General features: G+C 33.5%; 1 protein-coding gene across 3 annotated transcripts in view; it reads right to left on the reverse strand.

The window, feature by feature from the left end:
• Window positions 1–22,178, reverse strand: part of Acadvl (Acyl-CoA dehydrogenase very long chain) — a 164,626-nt gene that overhangs the window by 71,535 nt on the left and 70,913 nt on the right. The gene's annotated exons all lie outside the window — the stretch shown is intronic.

The following is a 22,178-nucleotide window of genomic DNA, read 5'->3' on the forward strand; positions in this document are numbered from 1 at the left end:
TTTATACTCATATGATACATATGATTAATAATTTAATATACTGAGTTTTGACAAAAAAAAACAGTGCATAATGACTAAAAAACAGGTACGAGCATAACTTGATGAGAGCCAGTTGCCTTCAAACTTTGAATACATATGAGAATAGGTGGTGAAAAAATGCGCGAACAGGAAAAAAAGACCAATCACACACGCCAGCGTGGCAGAAAAGTGCGCGCTACGAGAAAACATTAGAGGTTAGATACGGTAGTAAATCGTTAGCCGTGAAGTGCTGCCATAATATTAACTGTGAAAAAGAGTGCGTTATTTGAATTAACAATGCTGCTTCAAGATTCTGAACACCTTTTCTATCTGTATTTGATTTTTCAATGGTATTTAATTTAATTTTTATTAATGAAGTGTTTCAGTCTATCAATCTTATGCAACAAATTTTTTGTTTCTTATATTTTATTTTTGTTGATTTATTTCATAATAAATGTTAGTAGGGCAGAAGAAATTGTTTTGATGACAGTTTCCTGATCTACATTTTTACTCATCTAGAGCATAAGTCTTTTTTTTATAGCATAATTTAATAACAAATCTGATTGATACTCAAAAGCCAATACATATCTACTAGAGGACCAGATTTTTTTTGTAAAAGTTTGAAAAAAAGTCTGACTTCATTCTGACCATCTAGATTGTAAGACTTGTTTTAGCATCATAGAGTTGCACCACGTTGAACAAGATTCATGAAAAAACTTTGTGAAAATCTATATTTTTTCTTCGTCTTCATTAATATCAAATCTTACTAGTATGTAAAGCAAAGTTGCTAAAACCGTTATAATCGCTAACCGCAAAAACCACTCATTCAATCTTGCTGAAATTTTGCATAATAAATCTTAAAACTTCCTAGATGGTTTTAGTTTAGTTTTTATCTTTAAAATATTAATAACAGTTGCAATAAATCAGCTTAAAGTTTTGTAAAAACACGCTAGCTTTTCACTTCAGTTCAGTAGGGTTAGCTAGGTGGCGTAGAAATAAAATTGAAGCTACCTGCACTAGGATTAAGTTAGCCTGGTTTTCATATCCCCGAGGAGACTACCGAATATAACAGTCGATCATTGGCAGTGCATGAAGTATAGAGCTGGGAGTCGTGAAGCTGGGTAACCCAACTACCGACAATACTGTTCTCTACTGCACAAGCTACTTATGTTGAATTCCATTCCAAACCACCAAGATTAATGAGTGCCACCAATAAAAAGGTATTTTAAATGCTAATGTCTATGGCAAAATACCAAGAGACTTGTCTAGCCACAGCACAATCTGCTCTAGCATTTTTGGATTTCATGGCCACTCTTCCAACCAACGTGGTCCTACGAGAATAAATTTTTTTACAACAGCAAGCCAGGAAAAACAATCCTGCGGAGTAAGGGCTTTTCCGACTAACAACGAGGCGGTTGGTTATCCGGGAAACTACCCGAAGACGAGATATTCTTTGATCACTGGCGTACCTCCCTCCAATACGGTCTCCGTACACAGAGACTTTAAGGATAAGAGTCAAGCTACCCGCAGCTGGCTCTTAATCATCAAGAATAATAATAATAATAAAGAATAGCTGGGAATTTGACCACTAGCCCTTCTCAGGGCCATTATAAGAATTTACGTTTCCTACTTAATCATCAATCTCATCGGTTAATTTAAGGGCCACCTAAAGTTAATCTACCTTGCTAACAAATACATTTTTACTACCATTTCTGGCAACAATTCATCGACAAAAAGACTATATGAAGTCGGCCACAATTAAACCAAGTCAGTCATTCACTGGCAGACATCACGAGCGGAGTTGTTCGTCGCAAGGCTAGGAACCTCGGTGACCGATTATCCTACATTACCCTCTTGACTCTAAGCATTTAATCAGAAATCACTGATCCTCTCCGAGATCTGCGCTGGGCGAACCTTACAGCTATAAAGAAAAAATAAATTTTAGCAAACGGGACAGTCTTCAACGGGCAAGCGTCACGAACCAATGCCCCTACCTTAGATCACCAAAACAACTTAGTCTTCAAAAAAGAAGGTGCTTTAGACATCAACGTCATCGGTGTAATACCAGGAGACGTTGGAGAAGAGCTCTACAACTAGCTCCATTGCTTCAGACGTTGTAGTTTTCCACCCTATCAGTCTGGTGCTACAATAAAAGGCCAGAAGAGATCACCCTGAGGTATAAAGACAGTCACGTTTGCTGGAAACTTCAGTCAAGAAAGAGTTTACACAAGAAGCTCACTAGTGCTTTTTAGGGCTATTGGACGTCGAACTACCTTGCCAACAATTATATAAGAACTTAACAAAGTTCACAAAAAACAGCCTTTAGGTCTCACAAAAGTCTTAACCATGTGAAAAGTTGCAAGAGGGCAAATGAGAAGGAAAATTTTAAATGCATCTAATGTGTACAGTTTTAGGCGTCAAGAAACTGACGCAAAATATTTATCGAGATTGAAGCAGCAGCATCAAAATTAACGAAAAAAGAATTTACTATGTGAGGGGTTAGCTTTTTGTTTTAACTCTTACAGTAATCTCTTACATCTTCCAGATTTTTAAATAAGCAGAATATGTATTTGTATTTTTGTGTCGATAAAAAATGTAGAGATTAAGCTCCTAGACTTTGTTGCTTTGGTAATAAAGTTGTGAGATAAGAGGAATAATTTTTAAATGTATACTTTTTGTGAGTTTTCAATTCTAACAGCTTTAAAAAATAGCCATTTTCGTTGATTATACGGGAGAAACTGCGAATCAACGGCCCTTTAATAAGGTCAATGATTATTTTATGACATACAGAACACACTGTACATTTTAGCATAATCAAATTTTATTATTTTTTACAGCTTATTATTTGACCAAATAAACTGTATGGATTCCTAACAAATATCTTTTTAATAAGAAGATTTCTGTTCTGAGAAGTATTAGAAATAAATGTTAAGTTTTTAACTTAAAACGTTTTACATTACTTGTCAACAGACTACTGTGTCCCATTTTGTGGGTCTTGGGCGAAGCCAAGACGGGGGGTGGCTGCTAGTTAAATATATATATTTTGCTTTAAAAAACTTTATCCATTGTTAAGCATTGATGTTTTTTAAGTCAAACTTTTCTAGGATAAACTTTTTAGCCATTTTTTAATATTTTTCTTTAGGTTCACTGCCAGCTTTCCAGAATCTCTACCAAGGAGTTGTTTAAATCTATGCTCTGGCTAACATCCACCTTATTTACATCTTTAAAATATGTATTATTAAATATTATATTATTGTCCTTATTAAAACAAGACATTTTTATGCCGTCTGTTTAGCTCAGCCAAACATTTTTTTAGTTCATGTTTTTTTTTTAACCAGTCCTTTACTCTCACAACATTTTTTGAGGCAAGCACATATTTGTGCATGGTTACTGGTCGACGTTCTAGTGGTATTAAATATTTTTGCTCACTTTGTGTAGGGATTAAGGTTATGGCAAAAAAGTTTGACTTCTCGTCTTCAACCAATATATGGCTATAGCCAGCAGCCTTGACGCCGCACTATGTACGGAAATGACAAAATCCTTACGAAATAAAATAACTCACGACTGAGTAAACCGATTTGAATACATTTTTTTTTAATAAAGCTTACTTGATAGGGCTCATAAGAAAACTATAGAGAATATTGGCAATCATGATTCTAACCTACAAATTTTGGGAGAATAACAGATAAGGTCAATTATTTCGATGGCTGATTATGATTTCCTATAAAACTATAGACCTATAGACAAATCAAGGTTTTTTTAAGGTAACTTTTTGCGTGGAATCTGAATTATTATGTTAAAGTCATCTTAGAGTAAAAGAATTTGTTTATAACGCGATTGTTTAAACAAATTCCAAAATCTTATGATTTCATTTCAGCATAATTTTCTTATGCAAATGTAACCGATTTTAAAGACAAAAGGTCTCTTGTGATTTCTCTATAAAATGCTTCTAAATAAAGTTACAATTTTTCTAAATCCCGCAATGAAGCAATTTTGACCAAATTGTCAAAAACTGCTTCTTTTAAAAAATCTACAATCTACATAATAAGATTTTTGGCACAAATTTTTGTTTGTTAAACAAGCATCGAAGGTCTTTTTGTAGCTACTTTTTTTGTTATAAACAATTTATGTAAAGTAATTTATCATGTTGATCTTTCTCAAATTTTAGGCATTGTTAGGAAAAATATGCTTTTATATTATTACGATATTTTAAAGCATTAAAATCTTTTGCAAACTCTTCCGAGAAATACCTTATTGTTAATATGAAAATGAAAATCCACGTGGAATTCTACGTGGATTCTCAAGTGGATATCAACGTGAATAAAGATGGATTTAACGTAGATTTTGATGAGTTTTCACGTGGAAATCCAAGTAGATTTTAAGATGGATTTCCACGTGGACAATCACATTTTTAAGTAACGAAGAGTATATAAATGACGGCTTGTATATGTAGTACATGTGTCAAAAGCTATGTATAATTCACAGCTTACTATTAATCTTTAAATAGACCATTTTATTATTCAAATTTATTAGGTAACTCGATTATATCTCGATTTTCAGATCTACATTTTAAAGTCTCATAGGTATTTTATACTCCATAATACCCAATCAAATAAAAGGCTCTTTTCAATACGCTTCATTGCTTAAACATATATATACTGTTGTGTAGCTTTCTTTATAAGATAAAAATATAAAATAAAAAAAACAACAACAAACCAGGGGGGATAAATGGGTCATGGGACCCACGGTAAGAACGAAGTTCTTTGAACATGACGAGTATAAAAACACAATTTCTCAGGTAACAAGGGGGTCGCCAGACCCATTGAAAGAACGAAGCTCTATAAACGTTAATACTGCATTCTTGTAGTTCACTAAACAAAAACTTGAAAAACGAATAAAAAAAAAAAATAAAAAAAATAGTTCAGTACTCACGATGGTTGAACTTCGTGAGTACTGTATTTATGCACGACGTTCTCACGAAGTTCAACCATCGTGAGTACTGAACTATTTTTTTTATTTTATTTTTTTATTCGTTTTTCAAGTTTTTGTTTAGTGAACTACAAGAATGCAGTATTAACGTTTATAGAGCTTCGTTCTTTCAATGGGTCTGGCGACCCCCTTGTTACCTGAGAAATTGTGTTTTTATACTCGTCATGTTCAAAGAACTTCGTTCTTACCGTGGGTCCCATGACCCATTTATCCCCCCTGGTTTGTTGTTGTTTTTTTTTTTATTTTTTGTTTTCTTTTTTTTCTTTATTTCTTCTTTTATTTATTTTTTTTTTCATTTCTCGTTTTATTTTTTTTCATATTTCATTTTATTACATTTTTTTCATTTTTTTGTATTTCCTTTATTTAATTTCTTTCTTATTTTCATATTTAATCTTTTTTTTTTCATTCCCTTTTTTTTCATATATCATTCTTTTTTTTTCATATTTAATTTTATTACTTTTTTTTTATTCTTTTGTATTTCCTTCATTTCATTTCTTTTTTCATATTTCATTTCATTATTTTTTAATATATTATTTTATTTGTTCAAATTTCATTTAATTTCATTATTATTTTTTTTCATATTTCATTTTTTCATATTTCGTTTCTTTTTTTTTCATATTTAATTTCATTACCTTTTTTCATTCATAACAGTTATTATTAGCATTACTGTAATGCCAAAAAAACCTCAGGTTTAATGAAAATACAAATATTTAATGCGTAATAACGCGCCTTATTATATTTAATCTACATAACCATATTTATGCTAATTAAATTTTTTTTTTTTTTTAGATGTATTATTTAGAAAACAAATACACAATTTATAAAACAAATTCATAATTGAATGTATTATCAGTGAATACATTTAAAAATGGAATGTTATAGTTACGAATCACACGATAAGTACAAGAAACCGACTTTTATAGTCGGCAGCGCTCGTAGCAGAGTGGGTAAGGTACAGGACTTACATGCAGAAGGTCGAGGTTTCAAATCTCTTTATTGGAAAATGTTTTTTTTTTTTTTTTTTTTTTTTAGAATTGTAAATGAAAAAAACTCAAAGTGAAAGAAACATTATTGTAAGAAAACAAAATTAAAATTTGTTAAAAAATTAATTGCTTGGGAGTGTGAGGGGGAATGGTGGGTAAAGGTGTGTAGAAGAGTAACACCGCACGGTTGGCAGATATACATATATAGTGGGGAGAGGGGAAGAGTGTAGAGAACAGTAGGTGAGGGGGACGGGGTAAGGGGGGAAACTTGAAAGGCAGAGATTTCTGATTCAAAAAAAAAAAAAATCTGTCGGTTTTAAAATTCCAGCCCCCCGAGTAACGCGACATAAAGAACTTCGTTCTAAAAATCAATTTTAATTTGAAAGCAGTGTTTTTATTTAAATGTATTCAATACATAAGCTTGGTTGGATGCGTCGGCGAACCCATGATGATGCCACTCGGCAGAGGTAGTTGAGCCGGTCCACCATGGTGTAGAGATGTTGGCCATGCGAGTTAGATCGACACGAAAAAGTAGCCAGCACTGAAGCAATGGATCGGGCAGTGACTCATCCCAGTCCAGTTTGTAAAGCCAGAGTTCCTGTGATAATATTTTTGCGACGATCAGCACTGGGGCTAACAAACCTAGAGGGCCGAACAACCTCGCGACTTCAAAAAGCATTGTAGGCTTTGTGAATTCACTTGAATGTGTTGGTGTTGACACCCGAAAATTGAATGATCTGTTCTTGTATTCCAAATAAGCCCAAGAGTAGATACGACCTCGTTCGATTTTACCTTTACGTTCGATGTGTTGCTTGACAGGAGTCCATCGAGTACGTAGGGTTGATTAGACGCCCACTTGCTCAGTTTCATACCCGCAGACGCGAGCAGTGAGATGAGCTGATCCCTTAGGTGTCGGGCTTCCTCTAGATCATCCAAACTAGCAAAGATATCATTGACATAGAGTTGACGCTGAAGAATGGCTGCAGCTACTGGGTGCGTCTTCTCTCCTTCTAGTGCAAGCTTTCTCATGACTCGCAGAGCTAGAAAAGGAGCCGATGCAGTCCCATACGTCATTGACGTAGTCCTGAACTCCTGGACTGGCTGTGAATCTTTAGCTCGCCAGAGGATGGACTGCCACTTGGTATCGTCTAGATGGACCTTGATCTGTCGAAGCATTTGGACTACATCCATAGTAAAGGCATATCTGGAAAAACGCCATTGAGTTAAAACAGCTGATATTTCAGTTTGTAAATCGGGACCTGGCAATAAGATTTCATTCAATGAGAGCCCAGTTGAATCCTTCTGGGACACGTTAAACACAACACAAATTTTTTTTGAATCGTCTTGCTTGAAGATAGCATGGTGAGGCATAGAATAACCCTCATGGGATCTGGATTTTGGTAGTACCAATTCCATGTGATTAGAATCCAAACAGTCGAGCATGAAGGCCTTGTAGGCGCCCGAAAAACTCTTATTGTGTGCCAACAGTTTGTCTAAACGCAGAAGACAAGCGTGAGCGATTTCTCGAGAGCCGGTAAATCTGGGTATTTGCGAAAAAGGAAGACGCACTACAAACCTACCTTGCTTATCACGATAGTGAGTATCAACGAAATGTTCCTCACATGATTTTTCCTCTGGAAACAGAATCTTTTGGCACCAAATCTCTTGTATCTCCAAGAATTTTGTAAGAAGCCTTGTGATCGACAGCTCCTTGAAGGTATGGAAAACCAGAATTGAACTATGTGTTTCAGATAAAGCTTTCGAATGGGCCTGACCAGTAAGCAGCCACCCAAAGACTGATTAACTGAGGGTCAGCCAAAGAAAGTCCACGAATGTGAAACCAGAGCTGAACCGCAAGTCTTCTTGAAGGGATAAGTTTCGTCAACTCATCCAAGACTAGAGCCGTGACGTTTAAGCTGAACTGTAAATTGACTTTAGGGTTCACAGTCAGGTGCACCTCAGCTTGTGACTTCAATATGACAGCGCCACCAAGCGCAATAACTGAAATAGCCATCCTAGTAGGTTTTAAAGAAAGTTGGTCAACAACTCATATTGAAACGAAGGATCGCTGTGAGCCTGGATCAATCAAGGTACGAACGGAAACTGAATTCCCTTTGGAATCGACTCGCGTCACTTGAGCAGTAGCTGGTAAAACTATACTTTCTACAGAAGTTGAGTTGGCTACAATGCATGAGGCCGTGGTGGAATACGACGTCGCAGCTTACTATGTCGAGTCGCTATGTTCTGAAGAAGACGTGCAACCTATCGCACGTTTTGTAGAATAATCTGGTTTTGTGATGTTAGCACCTGAGTTTTCTGGGTGAAGCCTAGTTTGATGTTTTCCTTGACATATAAAACACCGTTTGGCTGAAGGACATTTTTTGGCCAAATGAGAAGCCTGAAGATAGTTTCGACAGAGCTTCTCCTTTTTGCAAAACTGAACCCTTAGTTGAATCGACATGTCTTTGAACTTTTTGCACCCGAAGAGCCAGTACGTACCAGTGCACAATACGCAAAACAGGTTTGACTTATTAGGTGTAGAATCAACAGTTTGGGCTGTATGAACAGCTGCTTGTTTTTTATCAACTGACTGAGAACCTGAACGAGCTTCAGATTTTTCTGAAGTTGTACGCGATTGCTCCAAACGTTGAATTTTGCATGCAAGAAATTTAGTTAGATCCTTATATAAGGAGAATCCTTGTTTTTCCTCTAGTAAAATCTCTCAGTTCTCTCGCGAGATAAAATCGAACTTTAAATCATACAATGAGCGATAAAAGAATCAGCCTAAGACACCTCATACTCTAAATCTAATAAAGCTCGTACTGTTTCCTCTACCTGATCTAAGAGATCGTTGAGGTCTTGTCCGTTTCGTGCGCGAATGTTAGGAAGCTGGATAAGTTTTTCCATATTGTTGAAATGCCTGAGCCTTATATTGTGGTAACGAGTGAGCTTTTCCCAAGCAACAGTATAATTCGCATCAGTTGTTTCTAAACCCTTCAATCTGTGCGCGACTTTTCCCTGCACTGAAGCTAACAGGTGTGATAGTTCTGTGACATTTAAAAGGTTAGTTTTGTTAGAAACGAGTGAAGTTAAGCGTTATTTAAAAGATTTCCACTCCTCCTGATTAGCGGAGAAAGTAGGTAATGAGAATAAGAAGAGAGACCCGATTAATTATTGCAGGAATAGACGTAGGGTCAATAGTGGACTGGGGGATTGGCGTGAGATCTTTAATTCGTTCATGAATGACGGCTTTCGCCTCGGTATAATTATCCTCCGCTTTTGCATAACAATCTAATTTGAAATAGTCGTGTTTTGCTAGGCTCACCTCGTCAAGGTCGTCATGAGATTCGAAAAACTCAGACCAGCATTTTTCAAGCATATCTAAAAATCTTTATAACAAAATATTGGAAGCAATATGACCTTGGTTTAGAAATTTAGAAACATTTACCATAATCTCAAATTACTCAATAACCCCTTAACTCGAGCTTTTAACTGCATTAGTAGCTTGACCTGCACTTTTATAGATAATTCATTATCTTGTCATTAATGTTACCATATCACTTGGGATTAACTGTTAAGCTCTTTAAATTTCGTATAACTCTTACGTAACCTTGAAAAACTGCGACAATGCCCTCGTGGTAAATTTTTTATTACTAAATTTTGTAAAATCAAGATAGAACAATAACCCTACAAATCTACTTAGCATGCTCATAAAATTATCTTTTCATGATTTACTTGCATTCTTCGATATTAATGCTCATGGATAGTTGAGCTTTCATAGGAGTCCGGATTTAATTCTCAAATTATATAAAAATAAATTAAATACTACAGACTATAGTTAGAGAAAGATGTTAGAGAATGATTTATTCAACCAACATACAAAATGCTTTTATAAAGAATTGAATACGTCTCAGAGATATATTCATAAAGCAATAGAACAACGCAAATTAGGACATACCATAGGTATTTTTTTAATCAAAGCAGGAAGAAGTTTATCGAAGGATCTTATCAAAAAATTTACCAGCTTTTATGAAAGTGACTTAAATAGCTGTATTATGGCAAGTAATAACAACTGTATTTCGGTAACGATTAATGATTTTAAAATAAAAATACAAAAAAGATTATTGTTATGTCATGTGAAAGCTCTAAATGTATGATTCCAAAATTAAAATCTTGAATTACCATTTGGTTTAAATAAATTTCCAGAACTTTAATCAAAATGGTGCGTGTTAGCGGGTGCCAGTTTAACGTATAGCGTGTGCGTTTGCATGTTGCGCCAAAACGTGCATACGATGATTAATCTCATAGATTTTCCTACGAATGTTTTATATGACAATTTTTTAACACTTTGTTACTTAGCTTATTGTAACAAACGTCAAAATGTTAAAAAAATTTCAAATTATGTTATTGGTAGTTAGTTTAAAAGGTGTCACAGAAATTATTTTTTCTACTTAGCAAAAAAACTGACTGGTGTATACTCTTAAAAAGGAATATGTCTCAGTGAATAACTTTGTCATTTGACTATGAAATGATTTAAAAAATCTAATACTACATCATTTAATGTCAAAAACACTGTCCAAGTATGTAACACACTTACAATGTAACTTAAAAGAAAGCAAGATACTCGTCAATACAAACTTTTCAGAAAAATACGCACACCTAGCACAAGATGCAATACAAGGATTTCATTATGATAACAATCAATGTAATGTTCATCCTTTTATCATATTTTTTAACGAATTGAGAAGATTTACCTTTTAAGCTTTATTTTATTACCAAATTGCCTTTCATATGACACTACTACTATATACGTGTACATGATTCAGCAATTTTCTGTTCCACACATCAGACAATTATGTCAAAAATTGATTAAGTGATACGCATAAGTGATGGAGCAAAACAGCATAACAGAAATAAATTTTAAATAAGCAATCTGGTAAATCATACTAGAGACGATAAGAAATTAAAAAGATGAGAAAAACGACAACCAAAAAGATAAAATGTGATTGCAGACCAGTTGAATGATGGCTCCCCAAAACCAGATTGCATTTTTTCAAAAGTAATATTAAGTAAAATAAAGATGCTATATATTACAAAAATTATGAAACACATGAAAACTTATTGCATTTAAATTCTAAAGAAATTTCTATTTAATCAAAAAGAGCTCCATTCTCAAATTCATCAAATATTTGAGACAGTAGTTACTAGACTAAGACGAACTTTTAATAACGAAAGTTTTTTACGTAATTTTGACATCACATAAATATTCTAGGTGATGAAAGTTTGAATACATGTGAAATGTTTTTCAAGTTAAAAAAAATAGTAAACTTATTTCTTAAAACAAAAATTTTTAATATAAAAAAAAAATATTGTCAAGTTTTAATTAATGCATACCTTCAAATGGGCCTTCAAAAGATTTTGAATGGGCCTGACCAGTAAGCAGCTCTCCAAAGACTGATTGTTGCGTGACGGGAGTACCAATCGGACCTACCTTCAGACCGTACCTAATGATCGATGGGTTAATGTCCACGCCTAAGACACAATCAACCCTGCCTGGTTTAGAAAACTGAGGGTCAGCCAAAGAAAGTCCACGAATGTGAGACCAGAGCTGAACCTATTTATTAAAAAAAAAATTTTTAATCTAGAAAAAGGACATTATAAAGTTTTAATGAATACATACCTTCAAAGAGTACTAAAGAAATGAATAATGGCACAAATTATATTTCACTCAAAGATTGTTAAGAAAATTCTATCCTACATTATATGTGAGAGTAAAACCTTTGTTACATTCCGAATTAATAGAGACAAATTATACTATAAGTAAAACGCAATTCATTCGTCAAATTCATACGAAATGTAATGTGAATATACTATCACGGACATGACTTGGTTCAGTCAAGCCAGCGCCCGTGTGTTGGCACACCGGCGTACAACTGACATCACAATAGTGCACCTATAAGAGTGCAATTAATACAGCCGCTTTTGGCGGCGATCGTGTTTGAGCGGTTAGCGTAAAGGTTTGCGAATCCTTAGTTAATTGAATTCAAGCCCCAGCTCCACTTGATTGGCGGAGCTACTAACTACAATGTTTCGGACACTTTAATCCATTTATTTGATATATTGGAATTATCTACTCTTCATCTACACGAGAATCCTCGAAGCTGATTCCGTAACAAGCGCAAATTGGCGATAGCAGTGGAATGTAGCTTGGGGTATCGCTTAATCCGGTCAAGTGGATAATTCGCGCAAAATTAACTTGGATATGTGCCAAACACATCAATCACCAACTAGAAAGAAATTTGCATCACCTCCGGCGGCCAAAAAAACGACGTCTTCTGGTCAGTCAATACACCAATAAAGCTACTTTGTCACGAAAACGATATTGAGGTGAAAAGACAGTACGGAAACGGCTCGCGATGCATCAATGGATATAATCTGTCGAGGAACACCAAAATATATGTAGGAAGACTATAACGAGTTTTCGAATTTAGAGAAAAATACCCAGCAGGTGACGCAGCAAGAGGTGTCATCGGAAACGATGACACATTAACTGGGGAGGTGTCACGGACGTGGCTTAGTTCAATTAATTCAGCGCCTATGTGTTAGCACACCAGCGTACAACTGACATCACAATAGTGCACCTATGAGAGTGCAATTAAAATGTTATAACTATAGTTTACTTGCTGTCCATGGGAAAATTATGTTAGAATATATCAATGTAAATGCTACCTTAATGTACCTGTTTATGTAACCTAGCTTATTTTTAGATAATATTAAATATAATCAATGCTTTAGGATAAGAATGTATTTATAAAGTTTTCTGTGTACTATGATTAATTTTTTTCATGTATTACGTGTAGTTTCATTTAATTTTTATATTTTAAAATGGTAACAGCAGTAAGTTTCGTAGTTAAAGGGTCTTATGTAAATACTCACAATTCTAGTTAGGTGTAACTGATATTAATAAGCAGCAAAAATAACAGCAATACTTGTATGATTACCAGTGCAGGCTGAGAGTGCGTTTAAATTAGCAAAGCCAAGCTACAATTTATAGTATGTAATACTGGCACTCCTCAGCTAAGAAATAAGCTGCTGATAGCATTTTTTGAACACTAATAAAACTTTTCGTGGAAACAAAGTATGATGGAAGCAGTTTGGATCTTTTTAAACCTTAAGGTTTTTTAAATCCTATGGAAGTTAAAACTAGTACTTTTTTTATCAACCTTTGGGATAAGAAATCTACTAGTGGTAGCGGTTGCAAAGTAAACCCTATGCGATGGGAGTCCGTTATTTGTTAACTTTTATTTTTTAGTCAGCCTTTAATCTCTTTGATACATTACAAAGTAACAATCCGTACCATGAAATTCCAAAAATTCTTGAACTACCACGTACTACCAAACACAAACGATTTCTCATTAAAACAGTAGGGGATTCAAATTTTTAAACTTTGCTTAATTTTTTTACCACTTCAATATTTTTTTTGGATTTTATAACTATTTAAAGTTTTAATACACTGCTTGAACTTGTTATGTATTTTCTTTCAGCTCAAAACAATAAAGCTAAAAAAAACTGATTTTATGGATTATTTACAATTTTGTTTCCTTCAGAAGCTTTGGAGACCTAAATCGAACTTGTTAAACACAGTCCTTTTGAGCATAAGGAAATGTGTATCAAGTTTGAGCAATATGTAACAAAGTTTGATAGCTATAAGATCCAGAAAAAAAATTAAGTGGTAAAAAAGTTAAACAAGTTTAAAAATAAAAATCACATAAAATTTAGATCTAAGTCATTTTGTTTGGTGGCGTGTGTTGATTCAAGAATGTTCGAAGTTTTATGGTATTGATTTTTATTTTGGAAATAACGAAGATATTCTAGGGGGTACATGACTGAAAAATAAGATTTGGTAAATAACGGACACCGTACTATGCAGGTCATACCCCCACTCTCCAAGAGTATGAGAGAGAAGGAATTCCTTGACTGCAGTTAACAGCAATTGTGACTGCCTGAATACCTCAGGGTGATCTTCTCCAGCTTGCTGTTAAAGACACAGACTGATTGAGACAGAAATTACAAAGTCCGAAGCTTTGGGGCTAGTTGTAGTGCTCTTTCCCAACGTCTCCCGGTATAACGTCGAGGACGTTAGTGTCTAAAGCACCTTTTTTATTTGCAGATTCAGTTGTTTTGGTGATCTTAGATGGGGAGATTGGTTACTGATACTTGTCCAGTGGAGGCTGTCCCGTTGGCTCAAGTATTTTTTTCCTTCCTAGCTGTTATAGGTTTGCCCAACGCAGACCTTGGAGAGGATCAGTGATTTCTGGTTGAATGCTTAGAGTCGAGAGGGTAGTATAGGGTCGTCGGTCACCGGGTTTTCCAGCCTTGCGAAGAACAACTCCGCAGGTGACGTCTGCTAGTAAATGGCTGACTTGGTTTAATAGTGCCCGTCTTTAGTTAATATAGTCTTTTAGTCGACGAATCGTTTCCGGAAATGGTAATAAAAATGTATTTGTTGGCAAGGTAATTTACACTTAGGTGGATCCTAAAAAGAACCGATGAAATTGATGGTTAAGTAGGGAACGCAAATACTTATAATGGCCCTAAAAAGCGCCAGTGGTGAAACTTCCAGGCTATTCTTATTCCTGATGATGAAGAGCTGGCTACGGTTGCTTGATTCTTACCTTGGGAGTCTCGATATACGAAGACGTGTCATGGAGGGAGGTACGCTGCTGACCAAAGAATATCTCGTCTCGGGTCGTTCCCTGGATAACCAACCGCTCATCGTTAGACGGGAACATATGGGTAAGCGCATTGGGGACGCGACGACCAAGAAGGTAGCCGTTGTGGCTGCCCATGCCCCTCAGAGCTCAGAGCTGTTTTCTTCCCTTGCTTACATTTGTAGCCACAAATTCTGTAACTGCACCAGGTGGGATGGTGAAACTCCCTTATAACTTTGATGAGTTGGAACAGATTGTGCTCTGGCTAGATATGTCTCCTGGTATTGTGGCAGAGACGGCATAAGTTGAAATTTTTTTTTTTATTTTTTTTTATCGCACTCCTCGAGATTTAGGGTGAAGGAACACCTAGTTCTCTTCCCCCTTAGAGAAGAGTGTTGTCCGCAACCGGGATACCCAGCTGCTGGACTATCATCAGCATTCTTCATACAGCTTGTTGAGCTGCCGAAGCTCGACTGTACCACTATTGATACGCTCCGGCCTATTATAACCACATTTATTCAATTATGTTAAAGGTAGCTTCGATTTTATGTCGACGCCACCTAGCGGATTTTACTGAACTAAAGTAAAAAGCTGGCGTATTTTTGCAAAACTTTGAGCCCATTTATTGCCATTGTTATTAAATTTCTTAAGATAAAAACTATACTAAAACCATCTAGGAAGTATCATGAATCAGTGTGCAAAATTTCAACAAAATCGGTTCAGTAGTTTTCGCGGTTAGCGATTACAACGGTTTTAGCGCTTCTGCTTTATATATTAGTAAGATTGTTTTTACGAATTTAAGTCGATGGGGTTTGATCCTACCTTTGATTTCATTTGAGTAAGCACTTCAACTATGGAAACAGCTTATCTGTACGCATTAGAAACAGAAGTATTTTTCCAAAAATTGACTAAAATTGCCTTATAAAAAATACCGTATATCTTTTGGTTCAAAAACTTTGTATTAGAATAGCTTTAATTATTTGTTGTGGGTGGTATGTGAGATGAAACTATTATGAAAAAGATTTATTTCGACCAACTTTTTTTAACGATTCTTCAAGGCATTTTCAGCCACTTACGGCAGATTTAGTTTGTGTGTGCTTGTGTGTGTGTGTGTGTGTGTGTGTGTGTGTGTTGAAATACACCAATTAAATCGTAAACAGCACCCTAAATTTGATTTATTTAAATTAAATAGCATTGTATATAACGATGATCTGCTGTTTCTTTTTCAGTTACAACTCCTACGTAATAATTCCTGGGAGAGAGATTCAAGTAACAAATTACGCAGACTACATGGGGGGCGGGGGAGGGGAGAAAGATAAGATAAATAGTAAACCTTGTCAACAAGATAAATAGTAAATGTACTACATAGTGACAAGTGTATCACGACTGGGCAGCTTTCGATCATGCACTCTGTTAAATACAATATAATTGAGCATTTAGTTTTTTTAGCGTTTTACAACTTTTTATGAATTAAAATTAGGTTACCTAACTTTTAATAACACCGCCTCTTCCCTTATGCAACTTAGTAAAGTAGTTTATCACACCTCTTTCTCCCTACATTGACTACGTAGATTATTGATGACCCCAAGCAGAAATAATTTTACCTGATTATTTGATTATAACCATTCTAAATAATGAGTTACAAAAAAAAAATAACAACCATTATAACAACCATTTAGAACTCTAGATTTAAGACAGCTTGTGAAACGTATTATTTAAAATCATCTATCACAAATCATTATCAAAATTTTTTAATAGTTATTATTAGTTCTTTTTTCGCCAAATCGATTGAAACAACTGCCTGTAAAAATTATCATCTTTCATTATTTTTTTATTTTATTTTTTTGTGTTATATTTTTGTTATATAATGTATAACAAAATACAATACAATAATATATGATTAAAAATTATTAATAACTGTAAGTTTTTGACACATTTTAAAAGTCAAATATTTGATGGTGATAATTACAAATAGACGTTTTTTTTACTTACAAATTGTTCTATGTTCCAAGAAGGGCATTTAAAACGAAAAAAACAATTTAAAAAAAACAAAAATAACTGATAAAAAAAAATATTACTTAAAAAATTTATGACTTGTAGAAAATCTTGGCTTGGATAATTTTTATCATCAGTTATGATTTTATGTTTATTAAAATAATTTTTGCTTGGGACCCATAAGTATTTACATTAATAGATTTTGATGTACACGTAGATGTATGCAGAATTTTAATTATTACGATTATATTTGTATTATTGCAATAAAAAAAAAAAATTTTACGTATTTCTGGCTGTTTTTGGATAAGTTTTGTGTATTTTATTTCTTGGAGTTAGGATTGTTATATTAATTTGTTTGAAATTTTTGGGCCAAATTATAATTTTCATACAATTTTCTTTCTACAATCGTTTTAATAAATAGTATAAGGGCATGTATTTTAATAAACATACAAAAACAATACCTTTTCGAAAAAATTTTGACAAAAACAATGTATTGTAGTATATTGTTAATAAAAAAAAAACCACTGGACAGTGGGTGCTTAGGTATCTAAGTATGAAATTATACTTCTATAAAATTATTTGGGAGACAATATAATTATAATTATAAATATACCTACAATGAAACGATATTGTGTACGAAAGTAAGTTAACTGGCTGCGGTTTCCATTATTATTTTGATAATAAATAAATAAACAATTATAAACAATTTATTATGACACAATACAATACAAACAATATGTAAGCTGGCCAGTACAAGACTGTGCACTTTCATCGAACCTTTCGATAGTTTCAAAACAACTTACTACTGCCTACGCTGATAAAATCTTATAAGCTCTAACATAGGTATATATATATATATATATGTGTGTGTATAACTTCCTATATTATATAGTTATCTTGGTGTGGTATTCCACACAACCCCTCCACAGCTCCAACCTCTCCCATTTACCCCCCACCACCCCCCACAAAATAAAGTAAAAACCTGTCATTTTTTCCCTTATTTTGACATATCACAGTTTTTTCCGAAACCCCCGACAGCCCCCCACACATTTTTTCGCGACCCCCCACCGTCTGCCACACTTCCTTTGGAGACCGTGGATCACATCGTATTTATCGTATTTCTTGGACTTTGATGTGTATACAGACGAGTACGTGTCGTATATGGATTAGTCTATTGTTTTTAATCTACTTCAATGTTAAATTACTTTAAGATAAAACTGTCTTAGTGTCACGATTTATCTCATCGTCAAGATAAATTTAATTATTAAAATGGATAAGTAAGTATGTATAAATTATTAGATGAAAAGGTCAATACTTATCGATCTCAATTTAGAATATAATAGTTTTAAAGTGAAGAAGTTTTAATTTTGTACAATATAATATATGTATAGAAAATATACAATTTTTTTTTTTCAGAATAATCAACTTAATTAAATGTGAACATTGCTACTATTTTTTTGGTAATAAGAAATAATTAATGGATCATAAAAAGAAGCATGAGAAATCATTTTTTGAATGTACAATATGTAACATCGTCATGAAATCAAAAAATCATTATTTGCGTCATGCATTGGAACATGAAAATGGTAAAATTATACCGTGTATTATCTGTGGAAAAGAATTTAAGAGACAAACACATTTACGACGACATAAAATGATTCATCAGTCTGATGATGATATAGTATGTGGCAAAAAGTTTTCAAGAAAAGATTCATTTTCAAGACATTGCAGAAATATTCACAAAACTGCAAGTAAAAAGATGTTTAATATCATTAATTAAAATATTTAAAATATTGGATTTTAGTAAAAGGTTTACGTGTTTTTCTATTTCAGACAATAGATTAAATTTTCCGAGATAATTTGACGTATCTTTGATACATTTCTATACAGGAATCAGAAATTGAGGCTAAAACAAAATTTGACGTGGTGATGTAATTTTTCAACATTTACGTTACTGTATAGCAGAAAAAGTTAAAAATAAATAACAATAAAATTATAAATACAAAAATTACAATACATAAAGTTCGTTTAAGCTTTGTATGCTAAAACAACTATATTTTCAAACTATAATCGTGCAGTACAAAAATAACATTAAATTATTATCGTTTACATTATAAACTTTACTATTGTAATATCACAACATCTCACTATAATAGTAATTATATTTTATCAGTGATGTTAACTCTAAAATGAAACTAAATAATATTATAAGACTAAGACTGATATGTTGAATACAGAAATACTTCCATCGATGGTTTCAAACCGTTTTGATAATTGGGTTCCAAGACAAAGCTGTTAGTGGAAAATTCTTTTTTTCTAAACCTTAAAGTTAAGGAATTTTGAGGTACACATTTTAATTATAAGTTTATACGTAATAAAGTTTTTGTTGACAATGTTTACTTACCTTTAGTCTTAGGTAGATCTCTATATACCTCTCAAGTCTAATATGAATCGCAGCTTGATGATATAAAAATATTAACATTATAATAATGTTTATAAGAGTACCCTGTAAACTGCAAATTTTAGGCTACGGTTATAAACATCGGAAGTAGCCAGAACCACAGGAGGAAAAGAAAAAAATCCCTTCACCTCCATTTTAATAAAATACAAGTTCATAATGACGACGGTTACCAAGCGGAAGAGAAGTGTTGAGTAGTGTTAAGGTGTAATCTACAACACTGGTTGTGTAAGTGATAGATGTCACAATTAAATCTGACGAGGTTTTTTGCTATGCCAATGACAGTAGCATGTACCTGCATAGTAACACAGCAATGCAGAGCCGTTATACGTACCGTTCGTCAGAATGGTTGTAAGATGAAAAAAAAATTTCTTTATTTTCATTTTGTTTTTACCAAGTTAATTAGCTTTAGCCATCCTTAGCCACTTTCTGCTATTCCTAAGCTCCACGATATGATTTATTTATAAAAGGAAGGTATTTAACCGATTTAAAAGTTAGGGGGGTTGGTGCGCGGAGCGCGCAGGATGGCGTCAGCCTCACTAGTATATATATATATGTGTGTGTGTATGTGTGTGTGTGTGTGTCTGGGACGTTCTACGTCAATCGTAACACTCGAATGGCCAAAATTTGGAGTGACTAAAAGAATTCTGTCAGGGCTCAAATTATTTTTATAACCGTAGACTTTGAAAATAAATTACGCCTTTTTTAAATTCAAGATGGTGGATGCAATATGGTGGCCAAAACCTGGAAAAAATCGATTTTCGACCAAAAAAAAAGGTTTTAAAAATAAGAATCTGCAAAAATCAAGGTCCATTTTTGTCTTAAATTACCAAAGACATATGCTTGTAATTATGTCATGATGTAGGCTTACAAATTGTAACAGGGCGGATCCGATATGGCTGTCAAACGTCTAATATGGTGGTTAAATTTTTTTAAATCGATCGATTACTAACAAATTTAGTAAACGGGGATTGTTTAGGTTGCTGTTCAAGAATTTCGAATAAAATTTGCCAAACTCAAGATGGCGAGTTCAAAATGGCGGCCACAATTTTTTGAAATGAACAGATTCTTACTAGATTTGAAGTGCTCCAAATTTTGGCCACCAAAAAAAAACCGTAGACTTTTACAATTAATTAGGGCTGTTTAAAAAAGTTCAAGATGGTGCATGCAATATGGCGAAAAACTTTTCAAAGATTGATGAATTTTATATTTAAAAAAATACTGTATGATGCTCTATGGCATTCCAAGTAAGAAATTTTTTTTCCTGATTCTTAATTGTAAGTGTCTTTTTTGAAACAAAATTCATGTATTTAAAAAAGTTTCACAGTTTGATAAATTTGCATAATTCGGTTTCATATTAAAAGAAATCACCGCATACAAAAGTTTGTAGATTAATTAGGTAGGTGTAAGCACTGGCTACAAATCCAAAATCAGATGTTGAAAAATTTAAAATGGTGGATCCAACATGGCAGCCAACTCATCAAAAACTAAACAACTTTAAAACAAGAATAAAATCTTATGTGAAACAAAACTCAAGTACGGAATATTAATTGCTAATTATTGAATAAAATTTTTGTTTTTCAAATAAAATTTGGTGAATTTAAGGAAGTTTTCTAGTTTTGCCGTTTTTCATGTTTTGGACCGATATAGAGAGACATCATTTACTGCTTTAGGATATCAGCGTGAAATCGATTGAGCATCCGCCAAGTACTAACTAACATTTGCTGGGGTCTTAGGTAGCAAATATTAGTGCAGTCTTATTACTGACTAGTACATAATTTATGATAAATCTATTATATTGTACTTTGGTAATAATGCTTGGTAATATTCAGATAATAAAAATGCAATCTGAAAGTTTAAACAAAAAACTGCGTTTAGATAGATGCATCAATCCATGTGATCGTGATGGTCATAGAGGTCAATACTTACGAAATATGTTGAAATGTATGCTAGAAAGATTTTCTAACCTACATACACAATCAAAAATATGTAAAAACTGTCGAAAAATGTTTGAAGAATGGGCATGCTTTTATTGTAAAGAATAAGTCTTTATAGATTATTAGGTACTCGGGAGCTAAAACATTTTTTAATTGTACGCAATTTTGTTAGATTATTTTTAATAAAAATACTATGAAATCAGTATTGCTTGTGGCCATTTACAATTATTTAACAACAGATCTCCATTTCATAATAAGCTAACCAATATAACTTTTATCATACCGTGATGTCTTTTTATATCGGACTAAAATGTGCAAATTTATCAAGCTATAAAACTTTTTTTAATACATGAATTTTGTTTCAAAAACAACAATTATAATTAAGAATCAGGAAAAAAATTTCTTACTTGGAATGCCATAGAGCATCATATATTATTTTTGAAATATAAAATTCATCAATCTTTGAAAAGTTTTACGCCATATTGCATCCACCATCTTCAATTTCTCTCAAAAGCCCTAATTAATTGTAAAAGTCTACGGTTTTTTTTGGTGGCCAAAATTTGGAGCACTTCAAATCTAGTAAGAATCTGTTCATTTCAAAAAATTGTGACCGCCATTTTGCACTCGCCATCTTGAGTTTGGCAAATTTTATTCGAAATTCTTGAACAGCAACCCAAACAATCCCCGTTTACTAAATTTCTAACAAATCGATCGAGTTAAAAAAATTTGACCACCTTATTAGAGGTTTGACAGCCATATTGGATCTGCCCTGTTACAATTTGTAAACCTACATCATGAAATAATTACAAGCATATGTCTTCGGTAATTTGAGACAAAAAGGACCTTGATTTTTGCAGATTCTTATTTTTTAAACCTTTTTTTTGGTCGAAAATCGATTTTTTCCAGGTTTTGGCTACCATATTGCATCCACCATCTTGAATTTAAAAAAAGGCGTAATTGATTTTCAAAGTCTACGGTTATACAAATAATTTGAGCCCTGACAGAATTTTTTGGTCGGTCCAAATTTTGGCCATTCGAGTGTTACGGTTGACGTGGATCGTCCCATATACATATATATAAAAATCTC

The sequence above is a fragment of the Copidosoma floridanum genome, unplaced genomic scaffold (genome assembly GCF_036245765.1).
Source record: "Copidosoma floridanum isolate Cflo_tuat_1 unplaced genomic scaffold, Cflo_Japanese_pri ptg000018l, whole genome shotgun sequence".
NCBI classification, from domain to species: Eukaryota; Metazoa; Arthropoda; class Insecta; order Hymenoptera; family Encyrtidae; genus Copidosoma; species Copidosoma floridanum.